Below are 21,339 nucleotides of genomic sequence, written 5' to 3'. Positions count from 1 at the left end.
TCCCTAGGTAGGCAGGGAGGTCCCTGGTGGAATAAACAAAGACAGTCATGTCCTAAAACTCCAGGTTTTGAAATCACTCCTTCGCTCCAGGACAAAATGTAGCAAGGCCTTGAGATTAATCATAAAATTCCTTTTGGCCTGACAAATGGAACAAAGCTGATAGATAAGAGTGAGTTACTGTGGGGACAGAGCCCCAGAGAGCAGTTTCCAGGCTCTCAGCCTCACGTGGAGGGGTGCTGGTAGTAGATGGCCATCAGCTGTGGCTAGTTGGCCGTCAGCTGTAACCAGTGAGCCATTGGCCACTAATATAACTGCCGTGGCTACGCTAGCAGAAAAAACGGGGCTACCGAGAAGATGGTGCCTGAGCTAGCAAGAGAGGATTGCAGTTAGCAAGTGAGGTTGGTTGGCAGAGAGAAAAGCAGATGGCAGGTTGCAGATCATGTGGCTCCTGCTTCCTGTGTCTCCAACCCAGCCGCCAGCGAGAATATAGTGGTATGACTCCCCTACCTATGACTCCCTGGTGTTCCTTTTTGGCCTCACTGTATCCTGCGTTCTTATGTGGGGAGCGGGACTAGAGACCCTGCATGACACCCCGCATGACAGATGGGCAAGCAGAACAAACCTGGTAGACGAATTTCATTAGAAGGCCCAGTTCCCTTCTTCAAACAAGTTTCCTTCTTCAAACAGCTCCCATTCCTTGAACAGGCAAGGGAAGGTATAAAAGTAAGAGCTTTTGCCTCAGTCACGGGGCACCACCATTCGGGACCCCCTCCGGCTCATGAGCTCTAACCCTTTGTTTTCAATAAACTACCCTCTTTTTAAAACTCTTTGCCTCTCGTGGGTCCATGTGTCCATTCTTCAGTCTCACGAGACAGGATCCCAGCCCACACCCAGAAACTGCCGGCAGATCCAACATCATCTACATCACTTGGGGACTCACAGGAAAATATTCCTCCATCAATATTATATAAGCATCTCTTTGCTAATATTTTATTCATAAAGAACATCTCTTTACTAATATTAGATATAGGACTTTTATTTGGTTTTCTGACCTAATTAAGCTTATGTCATGGTGAGATTGTGTATATTTAAGAAGGCAATGGACTCTTTCCATGTTGTAAAGACAGAGTAAGCATTTCAATACTCCCCGTATAGAATAGAATCAAAATCATCAACCAATGAAAACTAAACAAATATTACAATCTACATGTGAAAATACCAAAAGTAGTCCAGAAGTACTTCATTTAGTAGATTTAAAAAAACTAATACTAATGGAAATTCCTTGACAATCTAAGAGATTCTGACATTTTTACCATCAAGTTTCAAAGGAAGAAAAGAGTAGCAGATGCAGACCTTCCAATTTATAACCATTTTCCCCATAGCTTTATGCTGTGGGGTCCTTTGGGCAGAAACACTCCAGGGTCTCAACTAGTGTGTTTTTCAGTTACTGATATTATCCAGCCCTGATAGATAGGAAGTGATAAAACAACAAGTAAGAAATCATTTTTCATAATTCTTCAGAGTCCAATCTAGCCTCAAACCTACTTCCCTTGCGATCCTTCATGCTGTAGAAACTGAGTTTTAGTGGATTCTGCAGCCCCAGAGTGGAATCACTTCACATATTTTTCAATAGATTAGCCTCTGGAGTATTTCTTTCTTACTCTCACAGTCTAGTAAAACAGAGTATAGCCTATAAGCATTCCCACCGAGGAGACATAAATATCAAACAAAACGTTAAAACAACCTTGCTTTCCAATATTTCAAACAATGTATTTTCTTTTAATAAATATCCCTATTTTTTCCCCAACTAGTTGAAGAAATCTGGAATAATTAGATGAAGCATTCAGTACATAAAATCTTGGTTGCTTTATATCAACTAGGAAATTGTGAAAATTATGAAGTTTCTTTGCTTAAAAGAGAGTTGAATGTCCAAGGGAATTAAATTACAACTTGTCATAAGTAATTTTCAGTTTCAAAGAGGATCAATAATGTATTGAATTATGAAAAATTAATATAAAGAGTCAGTTTTAATTGGCTTCACTTTTGAGATTAACAGGTATTAACTTTCATTTTTATAAAATATTTCCACATTAATGACTCCAAGATCTATTTTGTCAAGGTTTTCCCAAGGCCCAGGAAGGTAAGGTTGAAAGCAGTGAAGGGTACTTGAATTCCTCTACAAGCCTATTATAAGCCAATATTCAATCAAAACGATTACTGCTAGCCATATCAAGGGTAATAACTCTTGCATGTTATTACTGGGAATTCTGCAAAGCAAAAGGCTTTTGTATTGCTGTTTGCAAAGACTGCTTAATTTATTTGACATTCTTGGGGGGGAAAAATGCTGTTCAACCAGAAGGAAAAAAAAAAAAAAAAAGAGTAGTTTTGTCCCCATTATCTCTGAACAAGAAGTGTCAGGAAGCTCCAGGCTAGAATTAACATGAGACAGGCTATTATAGTTGTAAGAGCATTTAGCACCCTTCCCTACTGACTTCAGGGTGATAATATATACAGCACCATGTAATCTGTCTCTTCTGCTGCTCTTTCTTTGCCTCTCTCCTCCTCTCCTTCTTTACTAATATACCTGCCTTATTGTGAAGCATGATAAGAAGTAAACAGCAGCATTTGTCTACTAAAGTGACACCATTAGTTGCAGTTCTACCCTCGGCAAAGTCATATAAAGAATGACTGCTTTGCTTATAGGTCACCATTTTTTTTAAAAGGCAAACTCAATATTCAAGTAAGTATATGGGACTATTCCATGACTTACGCTCTGAAAAGTAAGTTATATCTGGTATTCTTTGCACCAGAAAAGTTGTTTTCACATATTGTTAATTTGTGCAGACAGAGGATGCAAATATACTCCAATGGAGGCTTAAGGAAAAAAAATGTTTAGAACATGGTATCATACTTCATGAAATAAAAAGCAGTAGTGTTACTAAGAGGTTAAGAATGTATCTTGAAGATTCACACTGTCCATATTATTATTGTAAATAGTAATATCTACTTGGAACTGACTATGGTCCAAAGCACCTTTAAACCAAGGCAGCCCCTTCCTTGAAACTTACAAGACAAAAGATACCAAAAGTGACGTTTGAGCATTTTTAGTTGCTGAATTTCTCCCTGTATTTCTAGTTTAATTTCCCTTATATTGATATTAATCTTCTTGAAATTAAAAATGCAAAGCAAAACAAAAACGACACAAATATATCATTCAACACGTTACCATTTAGACATTACAAAATCTAACAAATAGGATATAACAAATTAACATAAGATCAAATTTATTTTTCTACTGAAAATCTTTTTAAAGCAGCTATTTTCAACCTTGGCACTATTGACATTCAGAGCAGCACGATTCTTTGTTGTGGAAGACTGTTCCATGTATTACGAGATGTTTAGCAGCATCTCTGGTTTCTACTTGTTGGATTTCATTAGCACTGTCCACCCCATTCCACCCACATACTATGAGTTGTGACAACAGAAAATATCTCCTCAGGGGCAAAATCACCCTCCTTGAGAACCAGGACTCTAAGTGGAAGGCCTAATCTAAATTTGACAGTGTTTAATTACATCATTAACATTGGAAAAAGGAACTATCACCAAACTCACAGTTGCATAATTCGATTTAAGGAAATAATACACATACTATCTGTGGCAAGACAGAACCAGTCTTCTCATTTCCTTGTACACATTCAGAGAAATTGAAATATTATTGCAAATATACAGGAAGCTTAAGGTCCAAATACTATGAAAATTTCTAAATACTGTTGTCTTACTCTTAACAAAATACCATAGACTGGGTTGTTTAAACAACAGACATTTATTTCTCATAGTTCTGGAAGCTGGGATTTTGAGAACAGGGTGCCAGCATGATCAGGTTCTGCTGAGAGATCTTTTCCTGCTTTGTGGATGGCTGCCTTCTTGCTGTGTGACTCATGTGACCTCTTTGTTTGTGCAAGGTGAGAGAGAGAGAGAGAGAGAGAGAGAGAGAGAGAGAGAGAGAGAGAGAGAGAGAGAGTTCAAGGGTGTGTCCTTAAAAGGGCACTAACCCCATCAGGAGAACCTAATCCCCCGGACCTCATCTAAACAGAGGCCCCACATCCAAATACCATTGCATTGAGGGCTTTAACATATGACTTTGCAGGGGAACAGAAACATTCAGTTCATAACAGTCATCATTTTTTGGCTTAGAAATTGTGTGTTGGTTGAGATAAAATGTAAAAAAAATACATGTTTCTCTTTTCCTGAATGATAAATGATTGTCAGGAACTTTTTAGTATTTCATACATACGAGTATATTCATTGTGTGCTCAAATTAAATAAGCATTATCAACACTACTTGACACTTTTATTGGCATAGTTTAATTTGAATTATTCTGAGTCTTGAACTTGTCATCAGTTTGTGTTTTATTAATATATACTTAAAATAAAGAGAAAAGACAAAGAAGGTAAAAATTCATTTACCCAAAAATTACATACTGTGTTTCCCCGAAAATAAGACCGGGTCTTACATCAGTTTTTGCTCCAAAATACATTAGGGCTTATTTTCAGGGGATGTCCTCCTGAAAATTCATGCTAGGGCTTATTTTCCGGTTAGGTCTTATTTTCGGGGAAACACAGTAGGCTCACAAAGACTATGTAAAATAGTTTCATACCACTTACTGCAAAACTAATCTATAATGTTAAAGTCTGTATGTGGTTACTTTTGGAAAAGGGGAAGGGACAGTGACTCTGACGTGTCATGAGGATAAGTCTGAGGGGGTCTCTCTGAGTGACAGGTAACTGAAAATGATTGTGAGGGGGTCGTTTCATGACCAAAGCTGGGTACACTTTATGATTCATAAAGTTGTACACTTGGGGTTTGTACAATCTGTATACAGTTTATGGTATAACAAAAATGGTTAAAAACTTGTTTTGAATTATATAGAATCTGAGTTACATACTTACTGTGTTTGTAGATTCAAAGATAAATAAGATAGCCTCAATCGTCAAGTGGGTCAGTCTAAAGAAAGAGCCAAACCTGCATACGAATTGCATAACACAATAATTGATAAATGACATATATGAGTAGAGTTGTTTGAGAACACATATAAGGAAGTAATTAACTGTGCCTGGGGAAATCATGAAAGATTGTGTAATAAGTAGCACTTGAATAAGATCAGGAAGCATGGTAGGTGCCCATGTTGCTACATATTAATTATCATAAATGACATTAGCTTTGAAGAAAATGTATAAATACAGTTAGCTGATTGTATAGAGATCTGACTGGTCAGGTGGTTTCCATATTCTTGATTAAAAGAAAAATATGTGAACCGGGTTCAACTCAGAAAGAAATCTCCTGCCTTATTACTATCTAAATAGTAAAATAGTACAATAGCAGGCATGGATATTTGTTTATACTCTATTTTAGGGTGACTTTGTCATTGGAATAAACTTATTGTAACCATGCAACAATTAAAGGCAAAGGGTGGCGAAGACAATAGAAGAGATGAAATAATAAAATGTCACATAAACGCTGATGGAGTACATTATGCAAATTTATACTATGCAAATACTTAAGCATGGTCTTAGTAAAGAGATATGAAAACATGAGCAAATTTCCTCAAAAATGGTTGCCAATCATCAGTGACTGATCATGAATACGAAAATGAACCTTTGAGGAAGAGTAATGATTATATTTTTGTAGTTCCAAGCTTTGACCTTGAGGAAAACAAAGGCTTCTGGAGATAAGAGTAGCAGCAGTAGCTACATACATTAACCAGACCTCGGGGTCAAAAGGAGCTGCCCTTGGTCCTATGTTTTAGTAAAGGGTCTGTTTCAGAGTGTTGAGTAAAAAGATTAATTTTCATGAAATCCTGTTCAGGCCTAGGAATTTCTGTGGTTTTGATGGAATTGTACTTTTGAGAATACATTTCTTTGAGAATTGTGCTTTTGAGAGCCACTGTTGAATGATATTGCTGGAAGAAATGTTCAACCAGGGGTAAAATTCAAATTATTTAAAACACCCATTTTCTTTACCAGACATGATTTTCATTTGGGGACTTCTCATTTCTTTTTTTTCTTTTTTTCTTTTTTTTTTTAGCAAAATTCTTGGAACACTGGAACTAGTCAACTCTCAGGAGTGTTCCTGAAATCTTAAACTCTGAATTTCTGGTATTCTTCCTACAACCATATATTACTTCATATTTCTCAGTCTCTATCTCTGCACTACATTTCTTCTTTGATCCCAACTAGAAGTTCTCTAATTAACCCCATCCTGCTTAGCAACTCTGTGCTGATTCCACCATAATAGCATTTTCACCACTTTTCTGAATTGTCTTCCTTTCTCATCTTTCTATGACTCTCTCAGAACCAATAGCTGTTCATGAAGCAATGCAAGCACCACCTTTGATTATCAATGCCTCACACACTGGTAAAGGTGAATGATGAAACCAAGTTTATTCACAATCACTCAAAGTTACGGTTTCTAATTTAAGCTGTACCATTAAGGTGTTCACGATTAAAATTCTCTACTTTTCCAATTCATTAAGACATTTGTTGCAGATATTTATTATACTCTTTAAATCCCCAACAATACCCCACTTTGTTAGAAAAGATGCATGTCAGTCAAGAACTTCATAACTTCCCTACCATACTCAGTTGTCAGTATACCTATAATGCCACGTATTCTTTTCTTTTATATCTGAGATCTCTGCTCCTTTCTCAGAGAGTAAACCTTTGACCCAGGAAATGGAAATTTTATTCTCTTTCCTTCTCTGGACTCTCATTCCACCAGTTACCCTCTTTCTCTTTTGTTTTATTCAAACTGTGTTTTACTTACTTAATTAAAATAGTTCAAGTCTTCCTCAATCTAAAAACAAATCCACCCCTCACACTGCACCCCCCCCCCAAATAAATGCCTTACTGGAGAGGTTCCCACAGATGTCTCATACACATATCAAACATAATATGTCTGCAGTGGAACTCATTTGTATTCCCTTCAAATAATCGTCCTCCTGCTAACTTTATTTTAATTGTCCTAATTTACTGGTCTTCAATTCTAATTTTGATCCTATCATACATCAACTGAAATACTTAATTCATCTTTTAACTAGTGGCTTTGCACTCCAGTTTATCCACCACAAAATTACCCTTTCAAAAATAAAATCTTGGCGCCACAACATGAATGGACTTAATATTACTGAACTGTACACTTAAAAATGGTTAAATGGTCAGTTTTATGTCATGTATATTTTACCACAATAAAAAGAAATTTAAAAATCAAATGCTGGAAAAAATTATTTAGTGATTCCCATTATCACCATCTCCTCATTATTGCAAACATGGTACGTCGGAATGTGGTTCCAATTTAGCCCTCTAAGTTCCTCTGCTACTAATGTTTCTGTCACCCTGATCTTTACACTACTTGTTGAATATTTTAGGACCACTGGGCCTTTGTATATAATGTTCTCTCTATTCAAAGTATTTTGTTTTCTTTGTCTAACGAACTCTTACTTATGATTTAATCCCCAATACCTCATCTGTTGAGATTTTCTCAAAATTTCCAGGTAGACCCAGTGACGTCCTCATAGGTGCTCCAATAATCGCATTTTTTTGTATATACCTTTACAACAGTGCTTATCACCATATATTATAATTATTTATTTCTATTTTCCTCCCCAACTAGACTGTGAACACATTAATCACAAGCCTATGCTTCATCAACCTTTCTATCCCTAGTTTTTAGAGGAATTTCTAGAACAAAGTTGCTACTTATTATGGGTTGCACAAATGGATGAGTGAGAATGCATAGAAAGAAAAGTGGCAAATAATATCATAAAAATTCCTGTTACAGTACTTTATTCATTCTAATATGCCATCAATTCTCAGAATTGATGTGATTGAGGAAAAAAATTCTGCCAATTAAACTATGACATAATGCTTTCCTAAAACTTACATTTAAAACAGTTTATACTTATTGAAAGAGTTCTTTCAGACTTACTTAGACATGCAAAAATTATTAAATGTGATTTATGCCTACATATAAAAATATAAGCAAGCTATATCACTTTGGGCAAGTTATATAACTTTTCTAATTCTCTATTTCAATTGGTTATGAAATTCCTAAAATATATTCACTTTCAGAGCCCACTCTTTTGAATTTCTTTTTATTCATCAATTACCATGTTTTCATACCAATTATCATCCTTTGCCCTAAGTCTGTTGTTGGTGCACAGTAATTCCTTACATCTTCACTATTTTCTTCAAGGTTTTCATCTAGGCTTTTGACTCCCATTTGGCACTTTTTGATATCTCATACTTTATCAATCGTACTAGCAAGTGTCAAAAAATAGTTTTATCCCAACAAGAACCCATGCCCTTCCTTAAAGGGTGCTTAAAAAACGGTTAATTGATTGAAAACCATGAGGTTGTAGTTGTCCCCTTACACTGGCAGCATAAACAATTAAGTCATTATAGTTTTTTGTAAACTTATTTTTAAACTAGTCCAGTGCATATCCACTATCTAAAATTAAGAAGTAAAATACTGGTACTTGTAAACAAAAGTTCCTAGGTGGTCTCACTCAGAAAACATTTATCCAGTTTATCAGCTCAGCCATTCCTAAACCATCTGTGTGTGTACGTGTAGGCGTACGCACATGTGCATGCAAATGCAGAGTAACATTTTTGTTTGTTTATTTTGTTCTGTAGGTTCTACACATAAGTGAGATCATATGGTATTTGTCTTTCTCTGTCTGACTTATTTCACTTAGCATAATACCCTCCAGGTCCACCCATATTGTTGCAAATGGTAAGATTTTATTCTTTTTTATGGCTGAGTAATATTCCATTGTAAATATGTACCACCTCCTCTTTATCCAATCATCTATTGATGGGCACTTAGGTTGCTTCCATATCTTGGCTATTGTAAATAACACTGCAATGAACATAGGGGTGCATATATCTTTCCCAATTAGTGTTTTTGATTTCTTCAGATAAATACCCAGTAGAGGAATTGCTGAGTCATATGGTATTATAGTTCTATTTTTAATATTTTGAGGAAACTTCACAGTGTTTTCCATAGTGGCTGTACCAAGCAGAGTAACATTTTTGAGGAGATATTGTTTAGACATAATTTGAGGTTAAAATTCATCATGAAGGAAGCATTTGGCCATTGGTAGTTCTGTGCAGCTTCATGGCGATACATTGCCTTTCTTCATCCATGCTCATGAACTTCATCTTTTTAATACTTTGGTATTGACAGTATAATTTTGTGGCCTGTCAAAGAACTCTAGGACTTATCAGCTTATCCTATTTGACTAAACCTATATTTATTCAGTTTTCTTCAGTTGATTCAGATATTGCTGGAAGTGAAAGTGCCACTATTCAATTATCTGGAAGTTTCTGACCAATGGATGTCAAACACCCTAAAGATAATCCTGTGCTACAATTGAATTAGTCACGCCAACTTCTGATTGATTTGAAAGTTCATTCATCTACTCTGAGGTACCTGGAAATTTTTTTCTTTCCTTCAGTTGCATTTCTTGGGTGTGATAACCAAGAAATAAACATATAAATATCTCAGTAATAAATATATGTATATCTTATATTCTTGGATCTCATTGAAGCTTTTGGTTGTTCTTTGTGAGAAATTATAGAATTGTTTCTATTCTCCTTCTAATGAATATGTTCTTCATTAACATCAAATGCATGCCCCTCTTCTCTATTTCCATGCTTTTCTGAGTACAGAATAACTTAATTGTTTTAATGCTGAATCACAGAGAAATCTTTTTGATGACATTTTCAACAATGCACATAAATCAATTTAAGTGACAATATGAATAGTCATGATTGAGTTCCCATATATGCTAGAAATAGGAATTATACCAAGCTTGAGCCAGCAACGATCTTAAGTTGCCATTAGCTATTTTGATGTTAGAGGAAAAAAATGGTACCTTGTAAACAACAAAACATTGTTGATTCCTAGGGAATTCAGTTCAGTGACCATTTTAAAATGTCTCTATTTTTTTTCTCCGCTCATGATTCCACCCATTTACTTCTTTCTCAATAGATGACTTCACTCCCTACTTTACTCAGAGAAGTGAGGTGTTGTAAGTAAACTATTTATGTGCTCCCTTGTCCACTTTTCCATAAATCTCATTCAGCCCCTTTTCCTTTGCTTAAATCTCAGAGGCAAATATATCCCTTTTCCTTTCCAAAGATAAACTCTCTTTTGCTATTTGTCTGACAAATCTGTGACACAGATAAGCACTCCAGGTGATTGTGATGTAGGTAGTCTTCAAATCAGTTTGATAAATACTTGTGCAACCATCTTTCATCTCTACATCTCCACTAGGAGCTCTCATGTTGCTATAAGAAGTTCCTGGGGAAATGTAAGTTTCCTGTTCCTTTGGTGCACTTCCTTCCTTTAAGGCAGTCAATATTAGTAGAGAAATGTTTGCTTTTTAGATGTTAACATTCAAAAGAATCCAAATGCTCTAAACTATTCTAAACTGAAGCCCTACAACAATGGTATTAGTTGCCTTGACTACCAGGTATGCTATTGACCTTGGTCCTTTGAGAGTGAAGAGAATGAGGATAAAAAAGAGAAAAGTGATTAAGAAAGTAAAGGTAACTGTGGGCACCCAGTCAAGGCTGATAGGGCACAAACTACAAGGGGCCCTGTACAAAACACAAAGACATTTCTCACATTTTTCTATAAACAGGTTTGGGTTCACTAATTAAAAGTTTTCCTGAACCTACACAAACACCACCAGATGATGTGAGGTTATATTTCAAGTATATTGAAAACAATCTACTTCCTTTTATTTAACTAAAAAATTTGATATGTATTCTATACTTGCTGACTCCACTTCCTTTCTCACCATCACTTGCTCTTAAAGTATTTTGACCTTCTGCTCCCACACTAATGAAACTGTATTTCTGAAAGTCACCAATGATAATCGCAAAATAAAAAAGCCTTATTCTGCCCTATACTTTTCATCCACTGTGCATGATTTTATCAATTTTGACTATCCATCCTTGAAATTCTCTTTCCTTTTGACACTCCTTATGCTGAACCAAGGCTCTTGACTTATTTACTTGTGTTTATTCCATTTTTTTCTTGTAAGAAGCTCAAATTTCATAAAATGAAGAAGCTAAGAGAAGTTAGTAAAAGAAATTGGTACGTTGAGAGCAGAATCCTCCCAGAAAGTCACATAAAGAAATAAATTTGAAAACACACAACTTCTAACTCAGCATTTCCAAACTCTGATTTTTTTTTTCCATGAAAGGTAAAAGGGTTAAGACAAAAAGGTGTTTCTCAGGCAATAGATGGTAGGAAATGTTCTCTCAAGCATGAAGGGAAGGAAGTTTGAGTGCTCTCTTTCTCCCTTACACCAAAGGATGATTCGCATTTAGTGACATGTTTTTAGAAGACATCACCTAGGGTGATTTTTTGGCTCATAATGATTTTGATTTTTCCTATATCTGGGAACAGTCTATTATTAAGCAAAAATGAGAACATAGTGACCATATGTGCACTCTGACATTTCTATTCTGAACATACTTGAATATTCTGGAATAGATATCTGACTACATTGGGCATATAAATTTGGTATCTTTGGAATTCAAAATTTAGAATGGGCAGACACAACAGTTTGTTGGACATTTTTCCTGTGTCATGTTAATAAGTGTAAATATCAGGAGCAAAAAGCATTTCTTCAACTAACAGTTGCTTAGTACTTGCTTTTCAGATAAAATATACTGTTCAATCCTCCAATTAAAGGTGTAATTTAATACTACTCTATAGACTTACAGTGAGAATCTATCATTAGTTGATCCCTGAAGAGATACAAAAGCACTGTAGAATGAAGATGTGTTTTCTCCTTTGTTGTCCCTCATAGACTTTGGAATAAAATTCTAAAGTCCAAATTATGCACATTTTGTGGATAAAATTAAGTCATATGAAAATTTTGGGATGTAAACATTTCAAGAAAATGTTTTGTTTGTTTGTTTTAATCAGGTTAAATGTGATTGTCAGAGTTTTATTAGAAAGTTCAACCCATTTGCTTTGTATCATTTAACCATTTGTTTTCCTTGTAGTCTGAGCTCTGAGAATGATTGTATGTTCATTTATTTTCTTTGTCTTTTCTTTACAACACACCTGTGAGTTAGCAAGATATGATTATAGTTACTGTACAGATGGTGGTGCTAAGGTATAATACCATCTAAAAGCCGAATAGCTGAGTTGGAGCTAGAATTTATGATTCCCCAAACCTCAGGTAGAGCAATATTTCCTGTCCTCAGATACCTCTGCCCTCTCTTTAATGTTCTGAACAAAAGGCTGCATATAATTGCAGTGTTTAATCAAATTGCCAACTACTTTTTCAGAATGCGTTTGGCTCTCTCACTTTAATGAAAATATACAGTGTATTAAAATACAGATAATGGTTTATAACAATAATAATAATAATAATAAAACTCCGAGAATCACATTTAACCTGATTTTAAAAAAGCAACAACATTTTCTTACGATGTTAACATACCAAAATATTCCAAGTTTGTTCAACAAAAATAATGTCAATTCATTTTTATACCATCTAAGTTTTTTTTATTCGTTATTTGTCTTCTCCAAAGAGTGTGTCAGAAACATAATTTTTAGCTGATTTTGCAAAGCATTATCTTCTGTGTTACACATAACTTTAATTCCTTCCTTGTTTGATTTCTTGTTTAGGGCATGTTTATTAAAACAAGCAATGATCTCTGGTGGAAAAAAATGTGTTGTTGAAAATAACGTGAAGCTCAGCATTTAACCCTATGTGCCAGGTTTGGAAACATGCCAGCTTAGTCACCCAGGGAAAAATCACATTTACGCCAAGAAATATAAAAAGTCAGTTTAAACTTATTTTACTACTAGTAAAGAAAGGAAGGACAGTGATAAAAAATAATTTGGACTGATACACATTTGTCCTTATTTATAAAGCAGCTATACATCAAGATTAATAAAAAGGTTTTTTCCCCTCTAAAAATTAAGTAAGGAAGAAAAGATATCAATCTAACATTTTCTTCTGGGACTAATTTAAAAATAACTAGATTCATTGAACTTAAGGGATAATATCACAATTTCACAATTGATTTTCCATAATGCAGAAATCGAAATAAATCTTTACTATATTTATCATCTATATAATATCCAAGTTAAAATTTCTCAGGGGTTTTCAAAGTTTAGTTTACCATCCATGTCATTCAGACATTTTTTTTTTTTCTGTCAGTTAATGAAGCGCAGGGGCTAACCTAATTCATATGATTCCCATCTGTCATCACTGCAGCAGTGATGAAGCCAAAAAATGAAATTCCATTCTTCATTTAATTCTTGTAGCTTGATATTAGTCAGGTAATCAAGCACAACTCCTGGGGTCTTGTGTTTTCAGATGAGGAAACTAAGGTCAAGTGACTGCCCTGGGTCACACAGCAAGACATCATGAGAAGAGAGAAAAGATGCAGTGGCCTTGGACTTTCTCAGACGTTCCCAAGACCACTGAACCATACTACCTTCTCAGATAATTGCCTTCTCTGATATCCAGTGGGTCATATTTTATTCTCTCTCTTTTTTTCTTTTTAAACAGAATCATGGTTTTCTTTTTCTTCTTCTTCTTTTTCTTCTTTTAAACAGGCGTTTAGAAATGCTGTTCTCCACATAGTGTTTCTGGTAATTATCTTCAAGGAAACCAGACTACAAATTTAAAGCACTCATTAACATGCTGATTAGAAATTTCTCTCAAAGACTCAAAAGGCTGGAAGAGACCCCCAGAGATCATCTGATCCAGCCCCCGACTTCAGGCATGTTTCACCTAAACAGTTTCCAGCAGATGGAAAACTATATTTACGACCCCAAAGGACAGGGTCCCCAACTCCCTTGGTAACATGTCCCTGTGCTTAGATCTGCTTTACTATGTAATGGGTTAGGGGCAAAATGTAGAGAAAGAAACTGTCCTCCCTTGTAATGTCAGATATTACTAAAATGACTAACATTAACCATAATTTACATTTGTATTCATATAACTTATCTGACCAACATTTGTAATTCTGTTTTGGAAAGCTTCCTTGTCATTAGGCATTCTTTTGACATAAGACCTGTTGTGATTTATTTTTCAATTTGAAAACATATCCTACAAGATACAGAATCTTTGTAATTTTAATTGTGTTAAAATGTCTTCCCTGTTTATTTTTATGCTTTTTGCTTCTGCAAGGCAGAAGGTGTCCCACGGAAACACTAGTATTTTCTCTCAATCCCTACCCCACCACTCCAAACCAGCGTAACTCTAGGCTAGGCTGGAGGGAACTGTGAGAATGAATAACGTTTCTGATGGCTTAGAAATTGAATAATGATCTCGATACTTGCGTACATCCTGACTTGCTCACTGGGACTGCCTTCATCGCTTTCTATTTTCCTTGGCAGATTGTGGATAGAGCTTTAAAAAAATCCCATCTCCCTAATCCCAATGCCATTTCTGAATCGTTCTTTTCAGGGACTGATCTCATCTCTGCCCTTTTAAGCTTCTAACCTAAAGTCGTTTTTTGGTGTGTTTTTTTTTGTTTGTTTGTTTGTTTTTGGTCTTCGTTAAAATTAGAACATCTTTATAAAAATATAACTGAATACTCCATTGAATCTCCAGATTGAATGGCAGAAATCATTTACTGAAAAAAAAAAAAAAAAAAAAAAAAAGAAAACAATTCATAGCTCAAATGTACTGAAGAGAATGAGAAGTTTAACCAAAGGGCTGTCCTCTCATATTTACACAACCAGCTTCAATGAATTATACGGATTACATCCTAGGACTGAAGGAGGCAGGGACATCTTGTCATTTCTTCATAAGCCAAAATGTATAAATGTACTAACAATGCCTGTAGATTTCTCAGAGACTGCTTTTCAGATCTATTCTCTTCTTTATTCTCTGCTTCTTCATTAGACAGATCTACAGGGCAGCGCCAGCATTGACTTCGCAGTTGGGTCATCTGGGTTCTGAGTTTTAGAACTTTTATTGACCAACAGTGAGGTTCAACAATACTTTGTTATGGGCCTTGATATGTCTATTTGTAAAATGAAGAGCTTATAATAGATGACCTGTAAAATCTCTTTCACCTCTAAAATTATATCTTAAGTGAATCAACGAATGAAGAAATGAATGGCTAAATAAAATCAATGAGCAATTTGGTTTAGTTCTAACAGGTTTGTCCTTCTTACAATAAAATTGAGTGATATTATTCAAATATGCTTTTTTGAGATGTATTTAAATTATAATCTAAATGTTGATTGAATACTGTTGATTTAATACTTAACAAATATTTATTGGGTCCCTCTGTGCCAGATATATGTGGGAGATAAAAGAAAAAACATGCATTTATTTAAACATTTAAATCTGTTGGAGGTCAATTCTATAAACACAGCTTGAGTCCAAAATTAAATATCAATTGAATAAATTTTTATTTAATACTAATGCACTCTATCCATAGGGCAGACTTGAAACAAACTATAAAACCAAGTCTGTTTTAATGAAAATTTCCTTGTCAGGATTTGTCTAAATCTCTTTTACTCTCTTTCCTAAAAATCTGTTAGGGCTGATGTGAGAAAGCACCAAGATTACTCTTGCCAAATGAAGACTAGCTAGGTTAACATTTTGAACACATCTACTCATAATGTACAACAGTAGAAAAGAATAGCAGTAGTTACTGTCTGTTGATAAGGTCAACAGTGCTCTTTATAACCATCGGGAGGTGTTAGGTACCATTGGGAAAACAATCTACTACTAGAATAGGCTGAAGATGTTATATGGAGCCAATGACTCATATTTTATTTAAAAAGTTAGCCTCATCTGAGGTAGGCAGGATGCTATCCCTCAAAAATGTCCACGTTCTAGTGCTTGGAAGCTGTGAATTTGTTATTTTACATAGCAAAAGGGAATTAAGATGGCAGATGAAATTAAGGCTGCTAGTCAGTTGACTTTAAAATAAGAAGATAATCTTGGAATATCTGGGTGGGTCCAATGTAGTCACAAGTGATTTTAAATGCGGGAAAAGGGCAGAAAGGTGAGACTCAGACACAGACTTGAAGATGCTACACTGCTGGCTTTGAAGAGGCAAAGAGGCAAATAATTTAGGCAGGAATTTTAGAGAAATTTTTCCTCTAAAAATTGGAAAGGCAGGAAGCAGATTTACCCTTCTAGCTTCCAGAAAGAACTCAGTCCTGATGAAACATGGAATTTAGTCCAGTGAGACCCATTTCAGACTTCTGAATGCCATAACTGTACAATAATACATCTCAGTCGTTTTAAGCCTCCAAGTTTGTGATTATTTGTTATGGCAGCAATAGGAAACTCATACAGCATCCTTCTGGTAGTAAAACCAAGGGTGGGCATCCAAAAGAGAGCTCAGGAGAAAACAACTGAGCAGGCTCCCTTACAAGTCAATATCCCATGCCAGCTAATCTCAAAATTGTACTTGAGACTCTCCGCATCGCCAAAGGCATATTACATATTAGCAGCAAGATTCTGACAAACTGAATGCCCAGGTCTTTGTTTATGAATGGTCATCTTATAATTTTATAACTAATACTAAAATTTTATTTCTTATTTTGTTTTGAAATGATAGTTTGTAGCATGAATTATAATTCTCACAAATAAAGTAGAAATAGAGAGATGGAAGATAAGCAACGCTCATATTGAACTGAAAATATGATACACTATTTTCTGAGATTCTGAACACTATATACATACAGATATTACTTATCATTATTATTATGTCTATCAGTAAATTCAGGCTTATATACTTTAGACATTCTTATATTTTTACATCAAAAATACCTAAAATTATTTTCAAAATCATTTTAAGTTTTCATGTGTTCTTAGGCATCTTTGAGCTTCTGAATCACTCACATCCTTGCATGTAAAAGAAACAAATTTAAGAGGCGACATTTTAAAAATGAGGATATATTTCTAAATATAATATATTAATTATAGTCTATCTGAAATATATGCAAACATCAAATTTATGGTAATAAAGTCAATTAATTATGTACTTTTGTTTGTGGTCTCAAGTTTTCCAGCCATATAGTGTGTCTTTTTATTTAAGTCTTGCTGTACCTCTAATGCCTTTACTGGACTTTTAACTTTAGAACAAAATCCATGTCTAGTTTATTTTTCAATCCCACAAAATTACTAACTATATATTTCGTATAGTAGGTGCTCTATAGATGTCTGTTATCTGACTTAAAGCAATGACAAGAAGCGCACTGAAATGTAGCTTGAAATGGGTATCATTATAAAAAGTCCACCTTATTTGTATAGAAAATACAATGCCATTGTTTTAGCAAATTATTCATACTTACAATTTACCAAAATCTAACATCCAGAGCCTATCTTGATTTCTATTCAGGTGAAATAGAAAGTAAGATAGCTATTAAGGTTTATTTTATTGAAGAATCAAATCCATTACCCCTATATTGAGGTTCATTTTTATTTTGTATGGTAGTAGTTCTGCACTCTAGAGCCCTGATTGGATTGAAAAGCAAATATATACATATGTTCTGTTGTGCTAGAGGGCACAAATTCTGTCTTGATTTACTCATGTGCAACTACTATTAACACTGTGAGGAATTCAGGGCAAAGTTTAGTTTATTTTTCAAGAAGGATCATGTTGTTATATATTCCAAATAACACATGAACTCTTTTAGACTATAAAACCAATGATGTGTAGCCACACACATTTAGGATACTCATTTAGCTTTTTCATTGACGAAATGTCTGACTAGCCTGACTCATTCCTTATGGCATATATTTTTAAAAGCAAAATTTGACAAAGAGAGAAATGAGATGAATTTCTGGCACTGTCAAAGCATGGGTGCAAAAGTTAAAGGAAAAATTCTAAAATTTAACACTAAAACATGGTGAACATGCTGAAATATAGGAAAAGTGTTGCATCCATGATTTGGCTGGAAATGTACAAAAATTATCCATGTGTTTGAAATAATTTCATTTGAGTGTTGTCCTTTAATCAGGTAGAATAAGTGATGCCTATCTGCTCTGAATTTGGAGACATGGAGAGGGTGATATCGAAGAGTAGATATAGAGCACTGAGAACTGGGAGCCAGGAAGAAAAGGTACAACAGGAGATCCTTCTCTAGTTTACCGCTCCCTCCCTGAAGTCAAACCTGGTGTTCCTTTGTGAGTGAATGTTGGAAGTAGCAACCTTAGAGAGTCCACGCTCTTCGCTGTCCTCGATGATTTAGTAGGAATGGATTCATAGAGCACTACAATGCCTCAAAAGTGCTTGTAAGTTAATCAATGCAAAAATGAATAGATGTCTCTAGTGATGCATGAAAACTTCTGTATTTGGGTTAAAATTACCTATCAATCAAGTACAGGATGGGAAGGAATGAGTAGGAATTTAAAGTTTAAAAAATATGCTAAAAGTTTTACTTGACTAAAGCTTTGATGCGATTCAAAGAATATGATAGTCAAAATGCTAATGCAATCAAATAGAATGCTATCAGAAATACAGTGTACAGAACAAGGGAGGTAATAGATGGCATAATTCTATGACACAATCCAAACAATTATGTTCCACCTGAGTGACACATAATGAAGGGAAATAATTAGGAGGGCAACCTGGATGGTAAAAATTTGGACATTCAATGCATGAACAACAGAAGTTTAATCTGTGGAACAGATGTGTGTGTGTGTGTGTGCGCACGTGTGTGTGGTCCAGACATAACAATATATTGATCTCTTTTTGAGAAACAGAATAGCATGATCTGATTCACATTTAACAAGATCACGCCTCACAAGAGTGGAGTGAGGTAAGGATGGAAGCAGGGAAATAAGATAGGTGGTAATGATCCAGATAAGAGATGAAGGTTACCTAAATGCAAATGATTCAAAACAGTGAGATGAAATTCATAGACCTATGATTTCATGCAAACTCACTAATCTCTTTATATTGAAATATGTAGATATAGATGAAGAAATAAGTAACATATAATATAATATTCAATATACAGGAGGTGCACTAATAGCAGGCCATCAAAACACAAGGCAATGTATCTTGGGTGGCAGAAATGTTGTATCTTTCTGGCTTCATTATATCTTTAAAGATGAAGCCAATAAGATTTGGTAGTATTTTCTATAGGATGTGAAACACCACACACCAAGGCATTTGGCTTGAGTTACATATTATTCATAATAAAGTTCCAGATTTTCAAGAAACCTTAGGAATCTTCTAATCAAACCATTAATTCTTTAAAGGAATCCTGTTTATAACAATCAACCTGCTCCTTCTTCAACTCTTCCTTGACAAGGAGCTCACCATCTCATATATCATCCCAGTTCAGAATAGCTCTGGTTTTAAGAGCGCTCTCTTTTTGTTTCTTTGTTTTTAGTACTATGATTATATTATTATCTTTTAATTGACATACACTATTAGTCTCAAGTGTACAATAAAAGTGATTCAACATTTGCATACATTGCAAAATGATTGTCATAATAAGTCTAGTTACCATCTTCATGATATGGAGTTAATACAATATTATTGACTATAGTCCCCATGCTATATATTACATCCGTATGACTTATTTATTTTATAACTAAAGCTCTTTTTCTTATTCTAAGCCAAAACCTGTTGCTTTGTGATGGACAAGTGTAATATTGTGATTTATAATAAGAAATATATAGTTTGTCTTTGTCTCCTTTTCTGGAAGAGCTCCTAAAACCTTTGTAATTTCTTAAGCAATAAAATCTATAAAGGTACCTTGATATTCATAACAAACCCCTTTCAATCACACCTGAGTTTGTTAATGAGGTGACTTTTGGAAAGCACATAAGGATGGGAGCTGGTTACCATGGGAATCAACCAGGTGATTAAGAGGGACTGAACTTTCAGTCCCATTTGGGGAAGGGAGAGGGTGTGGAGTGGAGTTTAGTCATCACTGGCTGATGATTTAATCAATCATGGCAATGTAGTGAAGCCTACATGGAAACCCAAAGGGACAGTGTTCAGGGAGCTTCCAGGTTGGTGAATCAGAAGACATCCATGTGCCGCCATGTCTGAGCCCCAAATTCCAAGGGGAACAGAAGCTCCCGCATTCAGGACTTTACTCTGTGTATCTCTGTTTCTGGCTTTTTATTCTTATCCTTTAATATCTTTTGTAATAAACCAGCCATCGAGTGAGGAAACAGGATTCCTGACTTCTGTGAGCTAATCTAACAAATAATGGAACTAAGGAGGGGATCATGGGAACCTGATTACAGTTGGTAAGTCAGAAGCACAGGTAACCAGCTGGACTTGCCACTGGCATCTGAAGAGTCTGAACAATCTTTGGGGACTAATCTTTAACCTGTGGAGTCTGATGCTATCTCCAGGTAGATAGTGTCAGAATTAAGTTGAATTATAGAACACCCACTGGTGTCTGAGAATTGTTTGGTGAGAGAGAAAAAAACACACACACATGGGAATTGGTGTCAGAATTATAACAAATGAATGAGAAAAGATGAAAAACCTGGTAGGAAGGTGGGTAAGAGGAAAAGGGGGAAGGAACTGTATTTATTTCTTCACTGGTAGGTCCCCAGGACATACATTCGGTATGCAAGAAGTATTTTTCACTGTCTAAGCAATTTGGAAGAAGAGTATTGGGTCATGATGATATGATCATAGGATACAGTTAATTATTTCTTAATGAGAATTAAAAATAAAACATTTATTTTTAATTATTTATAAAATAATTAAAATCAAAATATTTTCTCTAACCACTATTATATATGTATGTATTTTGATTCAATTAAGTTTGTATGGGATGACGGTGCCTTTAAACAAATGAAAAATACGATTGTATTTGTAGTTTATGGCTTTTTGGTGTCCTAAATCTCAACTATATTTAAGTGTACATGCCTTTCAAATATGGAGTGACATGATATACACAAAAAATATGTACCAGTACACTTTGGCCACCAATTAATCAAAATGGATCACAGCCAGTCTGGTGCACATCAGCTAAATGTCAGCCTGTTTCAAACTATGGGGGAATTAGGTTAATACAGTGTTGAGTTTAAATACTACATATTTCTGTTTTGTCTTGATTGTAACGAACAAGCCGTATCTTCAGCTCCTGCTGTGCACTTTTGGAGGGTCTTCCATATGGTTGCTGCTAAGTATTTTGGCATTTTCCCAACTGTTACAATTGGGTCAGTGGGGGGGAATCATGTAGGAGTAATAAAACAAGGGTGACTGCAGCAGGGAGGAGTATGATTACTACACACATAACAGCTTATTGCCTCTCATGCGTTCAAGCACAGCTCAATGCCATTCATT

The sequence above is a fragment of the Rhinolophus sinicus genome, chromosome 17 (genome assembly GCF_057876585.1).
Source record: "Rhinolophus sinicus isolate RSI-liver-muscle chromosome 17, RSI-T2T, whole genome shotgun sequence".
Taxonomy (NCBI): Eukaryota; Metazoa; Chordata; class Mammalia; order Chiroptera; family Rhinolophidae; genus Rhinolophus; species Rhinolophus sinicus.
The sequence above is the reverse complement of the archived record's forward strand: the minus strand, read 5'-3'. Positions refer to the sequence as shown.